The sequence below is a fragment of the Hetaerina americana genome, unplaced genomic scaffold, assembly GCF_022747635.1.
Source record: "Hetaerina americana unplaced genomic scaffold, ioHetAmer1.1.p SCAF_1, whole genome shotgun sequence".
NCBI lineage: Eukaryota > Metazoa > Arthropoda > Insecta > Odonata > Calopterygidae > Hetaerina > Hetaerina americana.
The window spans coordinates 97,406,949-97,426,342 of record NW_027286069.1 but is presented as its reverse complement, the minus strand read 5'-3'; the positions used below and the strand labels follow the sequence as shown (position 1 = coordinate 97,426,342).

Genomic DNA, 19,394 nt, shown 5'->3' with positions numbered 1-19,394 from the left:
GTAGGGAAGTAGTTGGCGTGGAAGGGGACGGATCCATTTCCATTGACACTATTTCGCCGACACCGGCTTTATTAATTGTTTGGTTCTGCTCTCCACCTCCTCTTACCTTATCTTCAGACGACATTTTCGGATCTGCGTGACCTCCATTACGAGCGAGAGATAACCGAGTTTCGGAGTAATCACGGCGCCTTGGTTCTGCAAACGCATTCATACCCTTGGCTCCTTGGGTGAACGTATCGTCTTTCTGCGACGGATACGACTTTATTGCTTTGGAACCCTTCGTCACTTGAAATCCTAAGGCGCTCGAATCCTTTACGATGGCATCCTCCTTCGTCTTCCTCGTGTATTTACGTGCAAAACTTTCGGAATGAATGTCGAATCTTATCTCCCCTTCCGCGTTATGTCTATCGTGGGGACTAGAGCTTTTATCTTCAATAGAAATTCCTAGCATTCTTCCGTTTTCCCTGTGGTAAGATATCCCGCTACGCCCGGATATGGCTCTGCTGATGTACATTTTTCCAGCCTCTCTTTTGTTTTTCGGGGCGTGTTGTAATCTCATCCCATTATCCTCCCTGTATTCACCAGGTTTCCACCTCCTAACTCGCACACCTGTTCCCTCCACGATGTACATTATTTTTCCTCCGAAATCTTGTCTGGCAACGAACTTAACCCCTTGCACGGGGTGGAAATCCGAGGCCCTTGGGGGACCAACCGGGAGGGCCATTGAGTCATCGATTGAACTTGGAGGTGCGTAAGGGGGAGGGAGTAGGTTTCCCTCACTCGTGGAATCAGTTCGGAAATCATTGCTATTTTTTAGAGTTGTATCCGACAGCCCTGTTCTTTGGTTATATGTGTATTGGGTGGTGGGATAGGGTCCCTCATCGGGTGTTTGGTTCTCTACTTCTTCCTCTAGGATACTCATGAGGGTTCTTCCCGGCCCCCTTAGCCGTCCTCGTGTAACTCCCTTTCCGGCCCTTCTTGGACTTCCGTCCTCCTTCAACACGCCTTCCTTCCTCAGGTGGGAAGAAACCTCACCTCCAGCCTTCCACTTCACCTCTCTCTCTCCTCCGACCAGGGCTGATGAATCAGGGAGGAAATCCGGCAAGCGTTTGGAGTATTCCAAATCGTTGCTTAGCACTTTGCCGTCATCATCCTTACGCAGCACGGGCCCCTTGAGGTCTTTCCCATTACCCTCCCCCGCAGGAATCCTCAAACCTGTGGAAATTCCGATTTTGCTTGGGGAAGTGATTTTGGGTCTCCTCACTCCCTTTCCTGCCGCGATCCTATTCCCACCCATATGTCCCTCCTGCGCCTCCTCTACTCCCCTCCCTCGTTCTCCCGCGCCTCTATCGGCACTGACAGGAGAACCCTTTCCGAACATGGAGGAAGGTATTTCGTGCCGAGTGTGATCACCGGACGAGGTACGGCCGTGGTATTTCGACGAGACAGGCCCGCGACCCGCTGCCTTCGCAAATGTTGCTCGAGCAGCACCGTCGTCCTTTTCCATCCCCCCTTTCGCCGCATGAATATTCGCACCGACGATATCGTTCGAAGGATTGCTTCCTTTCAGGAACACTTCGCCGAAGCAAACTAGGGCGTTGGAATGTTTCATCGTTTCCGTATTGCCTTTCATTTCGCCCCCTCGGGACGCGTTATCCTCCGAAACTTGCATCGTTGGGGGATCAGATTCGACCTCGTTCGCGACTTTATGACCCCTCTTTGGATTGGAAGGAGTTCCGATTTCCATGCGCCTCTTCGGCTCCTCGGCGTCGTCGTGTTTTCCGTCACGGGTCAACGCCTCGGTCTCGGGGGACCGACGTCGATTATCCATTTCTTTCCGGACGGTTTTTTTCAAGACATCTGATGGAGTATTCTTCCCTCCAATGACGCCCCCGTCATTTCCGCCTCGCCTCTCCTCAAATCCTTCACTCGATACAAGCTTTTCCATCTTTTTTCCAATCAGATCGCGAAACTCTTTGCGGATTACAGGTTTAATTTGCTCACTTGCGCCGCGAACACGTCTGGGAATCAACTCTTTATCCCATCCCTTCTCACCAATGAGGGGTGCGCGTAAGACCGGGGCTTGAGGAAGGTAGGGCCAGCTCGGCCCTTTGCTATTCCTTCTTGTAGTACCTCCCTCTGGGGACAAAGGGGGCGCGGAATGTTGCCGCATCCCTCCCCCTTCCGTTGAACTCGGGTGGTTTTTCACCTTGTTATCCATCCTCCTCCTCTGATGCCTATCCCCCGTCACCCGAGCCCCCTTTCTCCTCGTCCACTCTCTCGGTCTCTTCTCCATGTCCGCGGGAGACCTTTCCCCTTCTCTGATCGCTTGCCCTCCTCCCGCCGACGCCTCGTGCGCTCGGGGCATCGCCCGCATCCCCATAATTCCTCGTCCCCCGCCGTCCCTCACCCCTCCGCCTCGCACTTCCTCCGTCGGGACTGGGATTCCATCTCTGTTGAACCCACGGGCGAAGCCATTCCCCCCCGCACTCGCCGAGTCGTCCCATCCGCTCTCGGCCCACCTCTTCGATCTTTGGGTCATCATCTCGCCCGTCCCGTCGCCCCCTCTCCGCTTCCCGTAGCCAACCTGCGTTCTGCCTTTCTCGTCTTTCTCCTCATTCCGATCGGAGTCTTCCTTCGATTCGACGGCTTCCGTCGTGGCCTCGGGTCTTCTGCATTTTCCGCTAGGTCGACGATGGCGTTCAGTTTCCTGTTTGTAATCTCCCGAAGACGAGCCGTCTTTGTGTCTCGTCTCTTTTCTCTCGACGGGTGGTTTCGAATCGTTCGCCCCTGCCGTCTCTTTGGCATTACGACTCCATCCGTCCTTCCGCTTTACCCGTCCGCTCGTTAGTCGTTTTGTGGGCTCCGTTCTTAATCCTTCCGCCCGTGAGGGATCGTTGTCCCCTTCCTCGGTCCCGCGTTCTCCTCCGCTCTTGTGATTGGCAAGCTTTCCTTCGCTCGCCGGCGTTTCCTCGACTGCTTGCGATTTCCTCCCTCCGCCTTCCACCATCCCCTCACGATGTTCACCCCTCCACGCCCCTTCTCCGACAGCCATTTCTCCCCCTTCGTCTCGACATTTGCCTTGCTCTTCTTTTCCCTTCTCCTTTCCCTTCCATTCCACCTCTTCCCTTCTTGCGGTGAGTGCTTTTCCTATCGGTCCTCTCGCGTCGGCCGATTCTCCTCTCCTCCCGTCCTCCGAGTGCCTCCGCCCACCGAGGAACTCACCTCTCCACGCGGCCCCGCCCTCCTCCCCCCTCTTCCCCAATCTCCTCTCCCGGGCATTCCCCAACCCCTTTGGAGGTTTCTCTCCCCCTTTCCTCAAGGGTACTGTTCCATCTCCGCCCCACTCTGTCCCCACTGTCAAACTCCCCCACCGCACCCCTTCCCCGTCGACGGAAGGGGGATAATCTCCCTCCATTCTCCTCCTCCACGCCCCCACATCCCCCTCCTCCCCCCTTCTCCTCCCCCGAATGCTCTCCATCGACTCTTCCGCATCCATTACGCCAGGCATTAGTAATAATAGTACACAGGAACGTAGAAGCCATTTCTTCGTCTTGGATGTCATGACTACTAGTGAGGCAGTGTTTTTTTATTTATTTATCTGGATGGCTAAAAAGTAGCACGCTTTTTTATTGGTTATCGGTGGCACTCGCTACCGATGACTGGGGACTGGATTTCTTGAATTACTTGAACGGAGGTTTCGCTGGACATCCAATGCGTAGCGTCCCATGGCAATATCCTATAATCTTTCGCTCCTCATAGGCATACTCTATGGCGCAGAAGATGGTTTGATGTTAATTCTCCTACAAGCTATTATTCCAAGGATTTGCCACGTGATTCAATAATTCTCAAAAATATGAGTTTTTTGTTGAAGAAAACCAAGTAAAAAATTTCTTGTCTATTGTTTCTGACCTGCCTGTCTTTTAAACTAATAAGGAAGCACTTAATTTTAAGGAATTCAATCGTGTAGATCAAATTCTGTTTGGACTGTGATTTCCTGTTTTCTAATTTTAATGTACATGGACGGTAAAACTTCCGAATGTTTTATTTAATATTGAAGTTTTTTGTTTGCTAAGAGAATTCAGCTAATTAATATCAATGCTTTATTTTAATTAAAAAAATTAATTAATCTCACACTAATATATCCTGCATACAGTGTAGGATCCAATCTGCTTCATGTAAAACTTGCGGATTGGTATTCTTCTTGTATGCTCTCTCTTAATTCAGGTATCGAGACTCCATTGAGCAAACTATCTTGATCTCCAAATTAAACGCCTAAACTATACGTAAATAGTAAATTAAAGACAATAGTTATTGAAAATTTACAATGTGGTGACTCTTTTAATCTCAATAACGGTTTGAGGACACTCATAAACACTTCACACGTCCATAAAACCCTTCTTCTATAACAAACATTGAATCTAATGTTGAGTCGCACACTGGTTAATTCACAATATTATTTTGCAGTCTTTTATTTTTTTACCCTCTCAAAAATCCTCCTTTATATAATATATCTCATACCATGCAGGGGGAATTTTTATCTGGCCACTCGTACTCCGAAAGTTCAATTCCGTTTCTTCTTTTGATTATCGCTCACTCCAGTCATGTAGTAGGCGGGTTGACGGTACAATGTATCTTACACATATCACAATTCACATATCCTTGCACTACTTCAGTTGAATCATAAGAAATTTAAGGTATTCAGCTCTTAAGTTTACGAAATTTCGTGGGTTTCTGTTGTCATCTTTTCCACCACCTTCGGCCTTTGTCTCCAGCGTGCAGCAGCTTCATGCTCCCAGGTTTCCGGCATAGCGATCAGCCAGCCCTATAATGCCATGGCACCATTCTTAAATTTGTTATTTATGAAGATGATCATAGAATTCAGATTTTCAATCCCAACATCCGAATATGAAGGCTTTGAATAACTTTTCATCCTGCCGTTTGACATTTTCAAATTCTAAAATATATTTTAAACAGATCATCATGTAGCAGTCTGTGATAAACAAGACAATTGGTGTCGACTGCAACTTTATTCATTATATATAGGTCACTTTTGAGCGTACATTGAGAAAAAAACTACTAATTAATTGATAAAAATTAATTTGAGAGCTAAGTGATCAGTTGAATTGGAAAAATGTCCATAGTGATTGCGAAGATAGCAAATTATGATAGATTCAAATTGACTGGTTGAAACGTTCGATATTCATTGTAATAATGAATAAGAATGAGGATTTTCATTTTTCATATTTAAGAAAATGCTTACATGGTACATACATGATATATCAAACACTAAGCTGTTCATTCAAGTCCATTATTTTTCTCTGGAGGTGGTACACCGTCATTTGCTCTTTCTCACTCACTCTGCATCATTTGTCTATCCCTTTCGCTTCGTTTTTTCGGGTGTTCATCTACACATACTTTCGTTCCACAATACAAGACCATGCACACGGCAAATATACCTATACATAACGTCAATTACATGCATAGACATTCATACGTACATACATGCATCCACATACACACGGTCCTTGAACGAGAAATCATACCTTTTCGTACTTCAGTTGACTTTCTTAAAACTTTTTTAAAAGTTTTATTCCTCAACCCTACGCCTTATCTATCTAGTCTTTACTTACACGCCTATCTCTCTAGCTTCTTTTGTTCCCGTTTCTCCAAGAATGCACGTGATGCTCTCTCATCTTCCTTTACTCTCTCTTTTTCCACCGTCAAGTTCGCTCCATTCCGTAGCCAGTTTAGCGGCAGCGTTTGTTCTGTCGTCACTCGCAGTGTTGTTAAGTTTCCACATCTCTCTCTCTCCAACAGTTATTCCTTTCTCGTGTTTCGCGCCTCTCATTTGTGCCCTTTCACTGACGATGTTCGTCTTGAGTGGCAGACTTCTCCCCCTGTGGCGACGGCGCCATCAGTTTAGGAATGGTGGCATGCCTTTGAAGGATGTACAACAAATCTACATAGATGTCCAGACGCGCCGAATTCATCTCATAATATTTACATACCTTGTTTTCCAATCTATCAGAGTATTTACGGGACGAAGGCTATGGGACAATTTTCTGAGGCAAGCCATGAGGAAGTTTTGAAAGAAATATTACTCCGTCGGTTAATTTCCATTGTTAAGCATGAACGACTGAACATTTCTATTTAATATGACACTGATTTCGCCGCTCCTCGGTGAAATTTCTCCATGGCATACACACACAGATAATCAGAACCGGATCATATCCCCCAGTGGCGAAACCATGGTCGGCAATAAAAATTAATTGTGGAATTGATGTGCTTCTATTACCTATACATTTCTATTTTTTTAACATCAATGGTACGAGCACAAATTGGTTGGAGTCAGAAATATGAATGTTAATTATTCGTGCAATTTACTTCAATTACAGAACGGATGGAAGAATTTTTATGATTATATAATAAATAAATATTTTAAATAATTTTCATAAAGTGACATTACGTAAGTGGTTATGAGAATTATATTTTCTGTGCTTAGAAAACTTCGGGGTTTTATCTCATAGTGCATATAGGTGGTTCATACTTTACAATGCGAAGTAATTTAAAATGTCCTCTTCCCTTAGTGTCAAGGCTGTACCCTCTGAACTCTCGCAATAGTAGATATTCCAATTGTATTAATAATCATGTTTGTGTAGTACACCACTAAACACATTATTGATCGTATATATGTGTTTATGTATAAAGATATATATGTATATAAAGATGTGTGTATCTATATATATATATATATATATATATATATATATATATATATATATATAAATTGGACAGCAGCAAACAATATAGAAACACATCTCACACGTAATATCTTGATCATTTCGACGGAATTCTGCTCCGTTTTTATCGGAAGATATAGAAGTAAATATTACTTTGATATCTTCCGATGAAAACCTACCTTGACCGGTAGATTACTTAAAAAAATATATATATACATATATAGATACACACGCATATATATATATATATATATATATATATATATATATATAGCATATGCGTATGCCGTAACAGATCAGTCGTTATACGCTAAGGTGTAATTAATCATTTACTTTTTACAAGTTCATTAAAACTTGAATCTTAAGAGCGTATTTTGTACTAATTATAGGTTAATTTCTTACGATTACTATGGTAATTTTAATTCGTAATATAACAGCCGGAAGTGGGAGATCATCGTTTGTCTTGTTTTTCTTTTCTATAAAAACCTGAGTTCAAAAGTCAGCTGGATTCTGTTGTATTCGGCTGAACTTGATGGAACTTCATGTTGATTTGTGAAAAATAAAATAAACGTAAGTGCCACTTAATTCTATTTAAAACGATGCTGACTGATGATGTTGAGTATTCGCCGAAACCGGTCGTTTAAAATCAAATGTAGTCGAACTTGCAATGTTTTTAAATTTCACAATACAAAAGTAAGCTGTTTACAGTGGAGTTTTGGCCATCGAACGGATGTTAAAATTCAGATTGAATACTTTTTGTTATTAGAATGTAGGTATGTCAGTAAGAAAAATGCTCGTGCACAGAATGGATATGCCGCTTTCTTTGATAGATGTACGCATCCTTATAAATTAGATTTTCAGTGCTAATTTTTTCTCCCAATAAAATCCTTATTTGAAGTGGAATTTATTAATTATTGAAACTCGATAACTGTTTGATAGATGATGGTGGAACTTAATTCTTACCAAACCATAAGGTGAGGGGCACTTTCCTAAAAATAAGAGGCTATTTTCATTCCCAGAAAGTTATATTACCCTTGAGAACCTCAGTTATTGCCATATCATCATAAAATCTTCATGATAGCTATCATTATCTCTGTCCTGGATCAGCAATACATATTCTCTTTTGAAATTACATTTTAGAGATTCTTCGCAATAGGCTATATAGGCTGAACTTGCTGCATGATATTCGTCGGAAGCAGAGGCAGGGGTTGTATATCGTTCCCCAAAAACATCCAGCGGTGACGTTCGGCAACAGTGTGGCCTCCATTTTCGTTGAAAACGTTTGATCTCTGGATTTCGTGCGTGGGATTCTGGAGTACGTGTGTTCTCTGGAGTTTCCTGAATGCCTAGTCACGTCTCCCTCCGTCTCTCTTCCTCCTGCCCCAACTCGTTGTTTCCTTGATCTCTCCCCCCTTTCCTTCACCCCTCTCGTCGCTCCAATCCATCCATCTTCTAACCCCTCTCTTCGCCCATACCCTTCCCTCAACTTCTCCTTCGCTTGAGACTTCCTCTATACATCCTCCGCGCCACTCTCTGCCGCATGAAAGCCCAAATAGCCTTGCAGCCGCTTTTACCCTCAGGCATCTCAGACAAGACTTAGGTGTATACTCTACTTCTCCCGCTTCTCGTTCTATTCCTCCTTTTAGTGCCTTCCCATATCCATTCTCCTTACGTCTCTTCCACCCCTTTCTCTTGCTTTCGTCCCAAGGCTTTCCATCTTAACGTCTACCTTACCCCCTTCGTTCTGCCTCTCTCGACGTCCCGTTCATTTTTATCGACTGGGTCACTTCTTTTTATTTTCTCCACGTTTATTCCACTTCCCCCCTCCCCTGAGAGCTGTAGTCCCTTATATTCTCTTCGTCCCGTGGCCATTCTTATTTTTCATAACTTTATCTCTTCTCGCCTCCGCCATATCGGGTGCACTAATCGCACTACTTTTGGTCTTTTGACAGTTTGGTGTTCTGAGCCATGCGGTTAGTATCTGGCCTCGGGGACCGTGCACTTTGCTACTACATGTATATTAAGGGAAATTGCTCTCCTAGCTTGTGGCGATTGCTTGAAATCTAGCTCTTTGCGACTGATTAAAGTTTTCCTTTGGATTTATTCAAGGATACATTCACTTTCCGATGACGCAGTCTTACTAACGTCTCTGGGAAGAAAATCCTGGATCTCGTAATCAGCTGAGGCGGGAAACTGAATGAAATCAGTTTACGGATAATGGCCTCATTACAGAATTGTTATTCCATAATATCCTTTGGAGATAGGAGATTAATCTTTTCAATAATTAGCAATTAAGAATCTGTATTTTATTTTCTGACCGAGTTCATCCGGAATTTTTAACTTCAGTTTTGGCGAAAATCCTCATCAATTTTCAAAGTCTCTTGATTAAAATTACGCAGATTCGCTCTCGATTTTTCAATCAGCTATCCCCCGCATTTGCTTTTATGCCTATCTTTGCTCTCATTCCTTCTATTTTTTTAATGAATTCAGTCAAAGGTCTTCCTTTGCAGTGATTCCCCTTCAATAGACCTTCCATAATTCCATAAATACAGTTATACGGCCGCACTTAAAGTACGACGGGTTTATCTTTTCGCCTTTGAATCTATTCCAAAGACTGGTTTCTTTGTCCTTTCATTGTGGATTTCCTTTGATATCGTTTGATCCCTGTATTTGACCTCCATTCTCTTGTGGTGACATTTTTCTATTTAGTATCATTTTTTTTGACTCCTTGCATTCTTAGAGAAGTGTGCTCAATATTCTATTCTTCGATGGCATGTATTTAACTTTCTAGAATTTATAATTTCTGATAGTAGTTTTTTATTCAGAAAAAAATCTCGTCCTGTGCGTTCTTGATAGCCCACAACTTTCCATACTTTTACGTTCCTGAAGACTCAGATTATTACACTAATAATTATTCCACTTATTTCTTTCTTTCATCCTTTTTATATCTGTTTTATTTTATTCCTCTCAGTCACAGACTATGTGTTGGTTTTGTTTCCTGTTAACTTCAACTTTTTCTTTATCATTACTATCTATAAATTAATGAGAACCCTATTGAGTTACCCTGAATTTTAATTCATTACATAGATCACATCAATCCTATGATTGTCTTATAGAAGCTCTCCAAACTATCCTATTACCTATTGATGTATGTATTTATTCCGTCATGGTTCCTTGCACGGACGTGTTCCATCACCTGCTTCTTGTAATTCACGATTTATCTTCCTCCAATATTCTTCACCCGTGTTATTCCACCCTTAAAGTCTAGAATGAAGTATTTTATCTCACAATGTGCCCAACTAGTGTTAATTGTCTCACGTCCATATCTTCATCCAATCTATGAAAGAATTCATTTGCTATTTACTCTAGCCATTTATTACAGCCATAATGTATAGCTATTTTGTATGTGAAATATAAAATTATACTTTTTTTATATGGTTAATAATTTTGTGGTTAGTAATTTGCTGATATTTGGTTTTATACCGAGGAAATAAATCTTCGTTCGTTTTTAGATATTCCTCAGTTTGTTAGAACTTATGATACTTTTTCGAAATAGAAGTCTTACTCTGGGTGCTCATTAGCATCTTGTCCACCGAGCGTATTTCCTATTTTAGGTTTTTTAACTTGTTTAGTCTTCTCCTGCATATTAACTTCGGATCGAACTGACTTTATGTACCGATTCTTGGATCTTTGCTTACTTGAAAATACTTAATGGTAACAATAAATTCTGTCCCCATTATAAATCCTCATTCCTTGCCTTTCTTCTTCAACAATGCAGCATTCCTCCTCAATAACGTCTCTGTGTTTATTTTTTCCATTCAAAGATGTTCCAAATTTTATTTCTATCTTTTAGGGTATATCTTTATCTTCAGTCAGATTTTCTCCGTTCTCTTCCCGTATGACAGTTCATCCCCTACTGCTCTTCAATCCAGCTTCTTCAATCTTACGAGAATGAAATGGCTTCGTAAATCCTCACTCAGCTATTACCTCCTTCATTTTCTTGTCTTGGGATTAATTTAGTTCTTGATTTTTATTAATACTCCTGTCGCTTTGCTTCCTTTTCTAGCTCTTGTGTGCTTAATCACGCCATAATTGGTTACTTTTTCCGTCATCCAGGGGTTCTTTATGACAACCTTGCTTTTTTTCTTTAGCTTAATTTATGTACTGTAAGACCTAGATCTTTTCATCTTGTGTGTATATTTACTTTTCTGAGACGCCGGCATTAATTTGTCTTATAAAATCTCCTACTGATGTCCATTTCAACATTGGTTTCCGTTAATTCCGTTTATTTTCCCATTAACCTGTTGTGTCTGTTCTTTCTCTGGTTCCTCGAATGTTACCTGTAGGCTGATCATTGATCTGAAATAAACAACTCTAATGCCACTCTTTAACGCTTGAACTTAATTTCCCTGGAGTTCTACTTTTCAGGAAAGTAGTCAAGAGTTTGATGTACGTAGTCGTCTCTCTTCAAAAAATTTTTCATGTACATCTTCTCCGGCAGTTTTTTTAAATGAAGTATTTGCAACGCCAATTTATGTTTCTAGCAGTATTTGCCTATCATCCCTTTCTCTATGCTCTCATGTTATAAATTCTATAGATATATAATTGTAGGCTTCCTTCGAAGATTTTATTCTAGTCATCTAGAATTTGCATAGTTTTACTATGAGATATTTTGCCACTTTCTCGATCTCATGCACCATTTATTCATTTGTAATAACGTGTAGGAAGTGATGTTATAATGTGCATGGGGTACTTCGTTGTTTCAAACATAAAGATCGTATTGCTTTGGGGAGCTCTTTTTTCACATTCTAGCACTTTTTTTTAGCAAATCCGCTTTGTATAATTATTTGCTTTCCGCTCCACAGGTGTCCTCGTTGAGAAGATTACATGCAACTCAAAGCCCAATCTTCACATTGCGTTCAGTTTTTGTGTCCTTATGTAATGACAAAGTATTTGAATGTTACACATTTTCAGTCACTTTTATCGAAGAAGAAAAACATATGTGCATGATACTGCTAAAACTGTTTCAACTACCATCGGAAGGAAATTATTTACAGAGGTTATATGCTCTTGGAGGTGGGAGAAGTTTTAATGTAATATGTTTCACTTTTATTCTTGCAAGGCATCTTGCCCTCTTACTGTATCCTCACTTTGATGCTAAGCATTCATTTTACCTTGCGATTTCCATATGTATACCTATATATAAACTCTCATTTCCAAATGCCGTGGCCTAGTTTATATTTTTAATATTGTCTATATTTATTAAATATCAAGGCAATTATAATTCTTTTGAAATGAATGCATAAAAAGCGTTGTCACATCGTTTGATTTTTGGTGTAGCTTAACTGTCCATTTATGCTGCTTATATTAAAGGATTAAATATTCATTGAAAATGAGCCATGCCGCACTAGATATTTATAATAAGACGTTAGATATGATAGGGATTGTTTCATGAAATCTTGAGCTTAAGATTATTATTCGATTCATACAAAATTGTTGAAAGGACAGATTCATTTTGGGATTCCTAATTTTCAGGCATGGCCAGAAAGTAAATAATAATATATGTGTATGTTTTGGTTTGGATATTTGCTTAACCTGCTATTTGGAAGTACATTGCCGCAAAGGTTAAATATTCTTTGGCCAAATTTATGAAATCGTTATTCTGATATACTCACTATAAATATTCAGCGTAAACTCACACTATTTTTAACCAAACGACGATGATTTAAAGTGAGCAGTATTTCTTTGCCTTTGGTCTCGGTTTCCCTCTTACTTATTCTTTCGGTTATTGCTTCCCCCGGCGACGCACAGGTGGGTCGAGGGATATCTTTTTCTCCTTCCTGCGTCCCATCGCACTGGCGACTGCTGTTCGCCCTCTAAATCCTTCCTTTCTGTCTCTCTCTAGTTTTCCTCCAGGGCTCAAGCACGCTTCCACCCACTCATCTTCCTCGTGACGTCTTCCTTTTTATGCTCCTTCTATTGCTTCATACTCCACGCATACGAATGCGCTTTCCCCTCCCACTTACCCTCCAGCACAGACCACCCTGCCTGACCTCTTTCCCCCTTCGACCGCCGCCGTCGCTGAAATTCCTTTCCCGCCTCGCCAACTCCGCATTTTAGCCTTCCCCTCCCCCCCCATATTTCTCCCTTCCCTTACCACCTTCCTCCCTGGGACACACCACGCACACTATCCTCACGCCCCCCGCGATGGCAAAGAACGCGAGATGGAAAGACGAGGTCGGGTAGGTCTCTGAAACCACATGGGTTGTAAAGAGAGTAGGAGGGTATAAGTGAGTTGTGGGAGGTAAATGGCTGGTGTGGATGAAGGGTTCAAGGAGTGTGGCAAAGCTGAAAAGATGAGAGGGGACTGGAAAAACGGGGGTGGCGGTGAGTTTAACCGTGAGGATTAATAGGATGGGGAGGGCAGGATTTGGGTTTTATAATTTTTGGTATGGAAGCGGGGCGAAAGGAACGGTTGAGGATGATATAAGGAAAAGGAATAAAGGTGAGAAAATGCGACTTGAATTGAATTGGAGACCAAAGGACTACGAGAAAAGGCAAAAGGACAAATTAAGGTAAAATGGAAAGCAATTTACTTGTAAAAGTAGCCTAGATAGAAGAGACTGGTTTTCCTCAGAATGAATTAGGAATGTTATTTTGTTGAGTTGATGGCTGTTAAATTCCATGCTCTTCATTGATTGCATTTGAAATTTAAGTCTGGGCAGTGAATATTAACAAACGCAAAATTTTCCGTATTAATTCTAATAAAATGTTTGGAGTGATTTCACTTTTATTTCACCTACGTGTTTTGTTGAATGACTCTGCGAAGACGTGTGGCAAGGTATGCATACCTAAGGGCGTCATGGTTATCGATTGTCATTAGCTTTCAATATCATTTTATTTTAGGCTATTCCAACTGTCGCAAGTAATGCTTTCCACAGTTTTCTAAATTTGGTATAGAAAAAGGATTATTATACCTTTTTGGGTCCACATCTTCAACGGGGACTCAAGATAGTGTAAAACAACACAAAATAGTGCCGCTCTTTATGTTTTTCAATCGAACGAATGCCTACCATTCATTTGATGAGGCCAAGTTTCTTGAATGCAGCTCTGTAGATGTTCATAACGTGTTTTCGCCATCACTTGCCGTATTACAAGTACTTTACACGAAACGATATACTTGGGCTTTTCCGTACGCTTCTATGTATGTACGGATGAGCGGATATCTTTTCCCAGAAATTTATTGATACGCACTTTTTCAGGTTTAAATGGGGATCCAAGTCCAGACATCGACGATAATATTGATTAAATATCTATAAAGAGACTCGCAGTAATTTCTATTTATCTTTGGTATAATTTAAGAATAATGGAAGGGTGCTGGTTATTTTAGAATTAATGTAATTAACGTAACCAAATTAGAATGATGTACGATAAAATAAACCGCTCTGTTTCCCGGGGAACGCCAGAAGCTTTTTTCCTTAATCGGGTCTTAATCCATCGATATTTACTCCTCATTTACGGTCAATGGCAAAATCACGAACCCAGTTACTTGTCTGTCGTTAATTTTACATTTTTAAAACTTTTATATCGAGATGTCGTGTGGTATATGATATAATCTTTGATTGAAGTTTAATAATAGGCGTAGTTTCTACTTGTTTCCTTGATTTTTCTTATGCTTGGATGTGCTGAATGAACAGCTCATTTGTCTCATAAAATATATTCTTACGGATACCGTGTTTGATGTTTGTAAAAAAATTTTGAAATGCTAGAAAATGCTTGATGCTACTCACGTAAGCTTAAATAATAAGTTTTATGTTGTCTCCGGCGTAACTTTATCGAATTGACGTAGCAAATTGAAATAAAATAATTAACTCTGTAATTCTACACAATTTATTTAAAACGTGACCCAGGTTTCGGCGTTGAACCTTGAATAATAATGCTTGTATAAACACGTATTATCTGTGTAGACATATTGTTAGTATATTCTTAACAAAGACGAAAGATATGGGAGAATAGAAAAATATTTTTATGCCTAGTTGTGAGTTAGTTTAAGAGCGATGAAAATAAGAGAAAGGATTAATTGAGAAATTAAATGTATGAGATTACATGAGAGAGGGAAGAACGCGAATTTTGGAATTTCAGGTAAATTGGGGAAAGATTTATCGGAGTGGAAGGCGTGGAATCAAATGGGGAATTCGAAAAGGTATTGGAAAGAGGAGAAACGTGGAAGGGAATTACAATACTTGCTGGTTAAGTTGGTTAAGGAAAAGCTAGCAGAAATCTAAAGACGTTGGAGGAAGGGCTGGGAGGAACATACAAGTGGCTTGAGTGAGAATTAAAACAGCACCCTCCCATTTAACTTTAAAACACCTGAGTGAAAAAATTGGAACAAAGGAGGGAATTGGATTGGATTGCCAAAGAGACATTGATAGGAAAGGAAGTAGTTTACTCGAGGAGCTACGTGCTTTGTATGGGCAGAGAGGGATGCGAGAACAAGGGCGGTAAGCTGTGAAACGATGGGGAGTAGGATACCACACTGCCAAAGGATGAGGGAGTATCTAAATGGTTGGAAAAGTGTCGTAAAAAGGGTTTTCCTATGATTCGGCGAGGTAGTTGTGACGGTGGAGAACGGGGGCGAAAAGGGCGGTGTTGTCGGTGGTTGAGAAGATCAGCATGGTTGGGGTGGAGGCGTGGCTGAGGGTGGAGCAGAGGTGGAGGGGTGAGAGGGATGGATATTGGGGAAGGAGATGCTTTCGAGGAGTGGAAAATGGGGCGGGATAGTGGGAGGCAGGCGGGCGAGAACGGGGAGGAGGCCAAAGGGGGATGGCTAGGGAGAGGTCGTTGGTGCCTCCGGGTGGGTTGCGTGGCAACGGGAGCCTTTCCGAGGGAGGAAGGCAGAATTGGGTCGGCGGCGGGGCTGTTGCGATGGGAGAGGGGGATGCCAGGGGATGCGGCGTGGGAGGGACGGAGGGAGGGTAGCAATGTAGCTTGCGAGCGCGCTCTCGGGGGCGTGGAGGAGAATAGATGGCGGAAGGGATGGGTGTGAAGGGAAGCGGTTAGGGGGGGGCAGAGTCGGAGCGTTTGCGCAGGGGATCGGTAGAGGGCCGTGGGAACTGGAGCTCTCTCCTCCCTTTAACGACGGGAAGAAGGGAAGGGTTCGGCCCCGCTCCCTCCCCCCTCCTCGTCTCCCTCCTCCCCCCGCGCTCCTCATTTCGCGATTCCTTTGTTCTCGTCCACCCCCTCCGCTCTCTTCATATCCCACCTCCGCCCTCATTCCCCACCTACCAATTTGAGGAGCGGGAAAGAAAGAGGGGAGGAGGCCTTCGCCGAGACCGCGATTCTTTCTATTTTTTTAATTCGCAAGGGATGCAGATTGGGGAGAATTCGATGTAAATGTTGGTGTTGAGCAGAGTCTCCCGACTAATGGCTCATTTTCCTTCTTCTTTAGGACTCTACTTCCTCGCTCGCTCTTTTCCTGCTCTCATTCGTACTCTATCCACGTTTCCCATCTCCAGCTTTTCATGCATGGAGAAATGAGATTCGTCGGCGGAAGCGAATCGAAGTGATGAAAACGTCTACTCGGTTGTTTGATTGCGAGAAATGACTTATGACAATTGTTCTGTCAGACTGGTTCCGGGTTTTTCGTCTTATAAAGGGTCCTCTGTTCGCAGACCAGAAAAATAGAGGGTTCGCTGCTATTGGGCATGTACATAAGTTTGTAGCTTACCGCAGAGATACATAAGTATGCGTGTATATATATATATATATATATATATATATATATATATATATATATATATATATATATATATATAGCTGTGCTTATACAATGTGTGAAGTTTTCACTCTTACCCTGGAAATTTTACAAGGAATTCTATAGCTACAGGAAAAATTGGAATTTTGGGCTAAGACTTCTCATCTATCTATTGCATGCTTATGCAAGGCAAGGAGTGCTTGCTTACTAAATGTCCAGCACTCTTGAAATCAAGGATAAATTAAAATTTTAAGGAGAACATTCCAGAATATTTGGTCAAAAAAGGTTGGAACGGAATTGATTGTTCTTCGGCCTACTTCAATTTCTAAGAAATAATAAAGCGTAAGATCAAAGTAGCTTTTTTGAAAGTTCAATTTGAAACGCAATATTGGATAGGTTTATCATTGTTTATTTATTAGATTTTCATGAAGAGATGAAAATACGGCAACCCTAGGTCTTATTTTTATCGATAATCACCACTATCTTGCCCATATAATGATTATATTAATGAAAAATATGTCACAGATATTACTTTATTTTCAAATCCCAGGACGAGTTTTTTTTTTAAATGTACTCAAACATTATTATGATCATAGGTTTTTGAGTATACGATTATTTCGTATGATTCCGTCAATGTTTTACTATGGCTTTACTTTCTGTCGATTTAATTTTGTATCCCAGAAATGCTGCAGCAATCCCTTTTTCGTCAGTAAGCCTACAATTACTACAATTTCCTCTTCCAAGCTCTGGGCATTGTCTTTCCACAGATTGGGATTTTGGGAATCAGTTATACTTTCCTGTAATCAATTTTAACTGTGTGATTCAAGTGATGCAATCTGAATGACCTTTAATCACGGAATGAAATGTGCATTTCATACGATTTCAGGTTTCAAGCTAAGCATTTTGACTATGACATTACTAATGCCCGGTTTCAATTTTTGGAATGATATATCCCGAAACAGAATGCCTCATTTAACTCGTTATTGTGTTCATTCTGGAACACAGACCGAGATACGTTAAAAATATTTTTTTTCAAATAAAGAATTCTCCTAATGAATATAATTGGTTTTAATTTGTAAAAGCGAAATTAAAAATTCCGACAGTTGTGTTGAACTATATGAATTTCGGTTAACTTGCTCTATTATAGTAAATAAATGCAATTAGCTCATACACTATATCAGAGGGTAGAAGTTGAACTTCTGGTGAACGCTCAGAATTTCTACGCCCATCGTAAGTGGTTATTTCGAGGCGATTCGACTTAAACATAATGGATATAATATGTCTGCGCCTAATTTATCAAGGTAGCAAAAGCCTGGGTTTTTGATATGCGTTATACTATGGGTCTATTTTATTGTCTAGCTTTAATTTTCTCAGAGTTAATCCAGAAAAATTGTCGTGAGGAAGAGATTACTTCGCCAATTACTTTGAAAATGTTTTTATTCTGATTAAAAGAGGAGGAAACTGTTTTCTTTCTTATAGCACTGACTCGATTGGATAAAAGAGTGAATTTTTGCAGTGAACAAAAAAGTGCGCTTCGCGTTTTATGAACCTAGGTGTAAAATGGAGTTCTTTTAGCTGATGTAAGAATTTTGCTAAATTTAACGTAGTCACTGTGTCTAATGTAGTTCGTAAATTTTAGAAATATGTTCTCAGTATCTTGTAATCATAAAGAATAGTTTAAATACTTAATGCAAGACGGTAGGCTACTACTGTTCATTTTATTGATATCTATCTTCCATTCTCTCCTCCTATCTCTCTTTAATTACGAATTTCCTACGTATTCAACTTTATTTTAATTTTAATTACAGCTTATACGTGGCATAGCTACATATATATCTTAAAAATACACTACGTAGTAAATATTTTAGTGAAATCCTTTGACGCTAGTAAGTAAAACTTAGTATTTTGTTAATGTTAGAATATATGGATAGTTTTAATACTATTTCTATAAAATTGTATACTATTTGATGGGTGATAGCTTACTACTCACTAATGGCTTCCCTTCAACGTTATTCATTACTTTATTGCAGCTTTATTTATTATATTATTTCTTTGTATTAAAATATCCATGATCCGATACTATTCACTCATGAAGTTTTTTGCGCTTCCGCGCATCAAGGTTTAATCCAACAGCGGTTCATTAGCTCACAACGTCCTTTGTCAGCAGTTTGTTGATTTCTCTGTGTGTGCACGTTTGGAAAGCTGAAAAGAACAGGAGGATGGAATGAAAAATGAAAGATATTTTTATGTTGCTCACTTTTCCATTGCTCTCTTTTATTTCTCAGTCATGTTTTTATAAGTAATTAGTTCTAAATATTATAATGGTTATTTTTTAGTATTTTTGCCTTTCCCTTAAATATATGTATATATATATATATATATATATATATATATATATATATATATATATATATATATATAGGCACTTTATAATTTTTTAGCTCTCTTGATCACTCCTAGTGAACCTACTCTCAATTTGAGTACTTGGCAAAACATGAAAGTATAGTTCGCACGTAATTGATGGCTGGTAAGGCAAAAATGAAAAGGCTTAAATTTATTGTAAATATTTAAACATTTTCATTCATGGAACTTACGTAAACGTAAGGATGAATAAATATTTCACTCAATTTATCGGATGTAAAATCATAGCGAAGGTATCCCGTATCTCAATCCAAAATGAATGCGTTTAACTTACTCATAGGACACAATTTATTCTCGCTGCCAGTTACGCTTTTGTGATTGGCGTCTAAATATCAATTTCCCGAAAACCCGAGTGCGTCGAGTTTCATCACCTCATTTGTGTCTCGTAAAACGTTATGGCAAGTCCTCCTAATGGCTTTTTTGTTTCCAATTTGGGGTCACTACCCCTAGGGTGTGTGAGGGAGGGAAAGCTAAGA

The 19,394-nt window shown here is 40.5% G+C and overlaps 1 protein-coding gene across 1 annotated transcript in view; it reads right to left on the bottom strand.

Annotated features, from left to right (window-relative positions):
* Nmdar2 (NMDA receptor 2) overlaps window positions 1-19,394 on the bottom strand; it is a 379,887-nt gene that overhangs the window by 164,164 nt on the left and 196,329 nt on the right. The gene's annotated exons all lie outside the window — the stretch shown is intronic.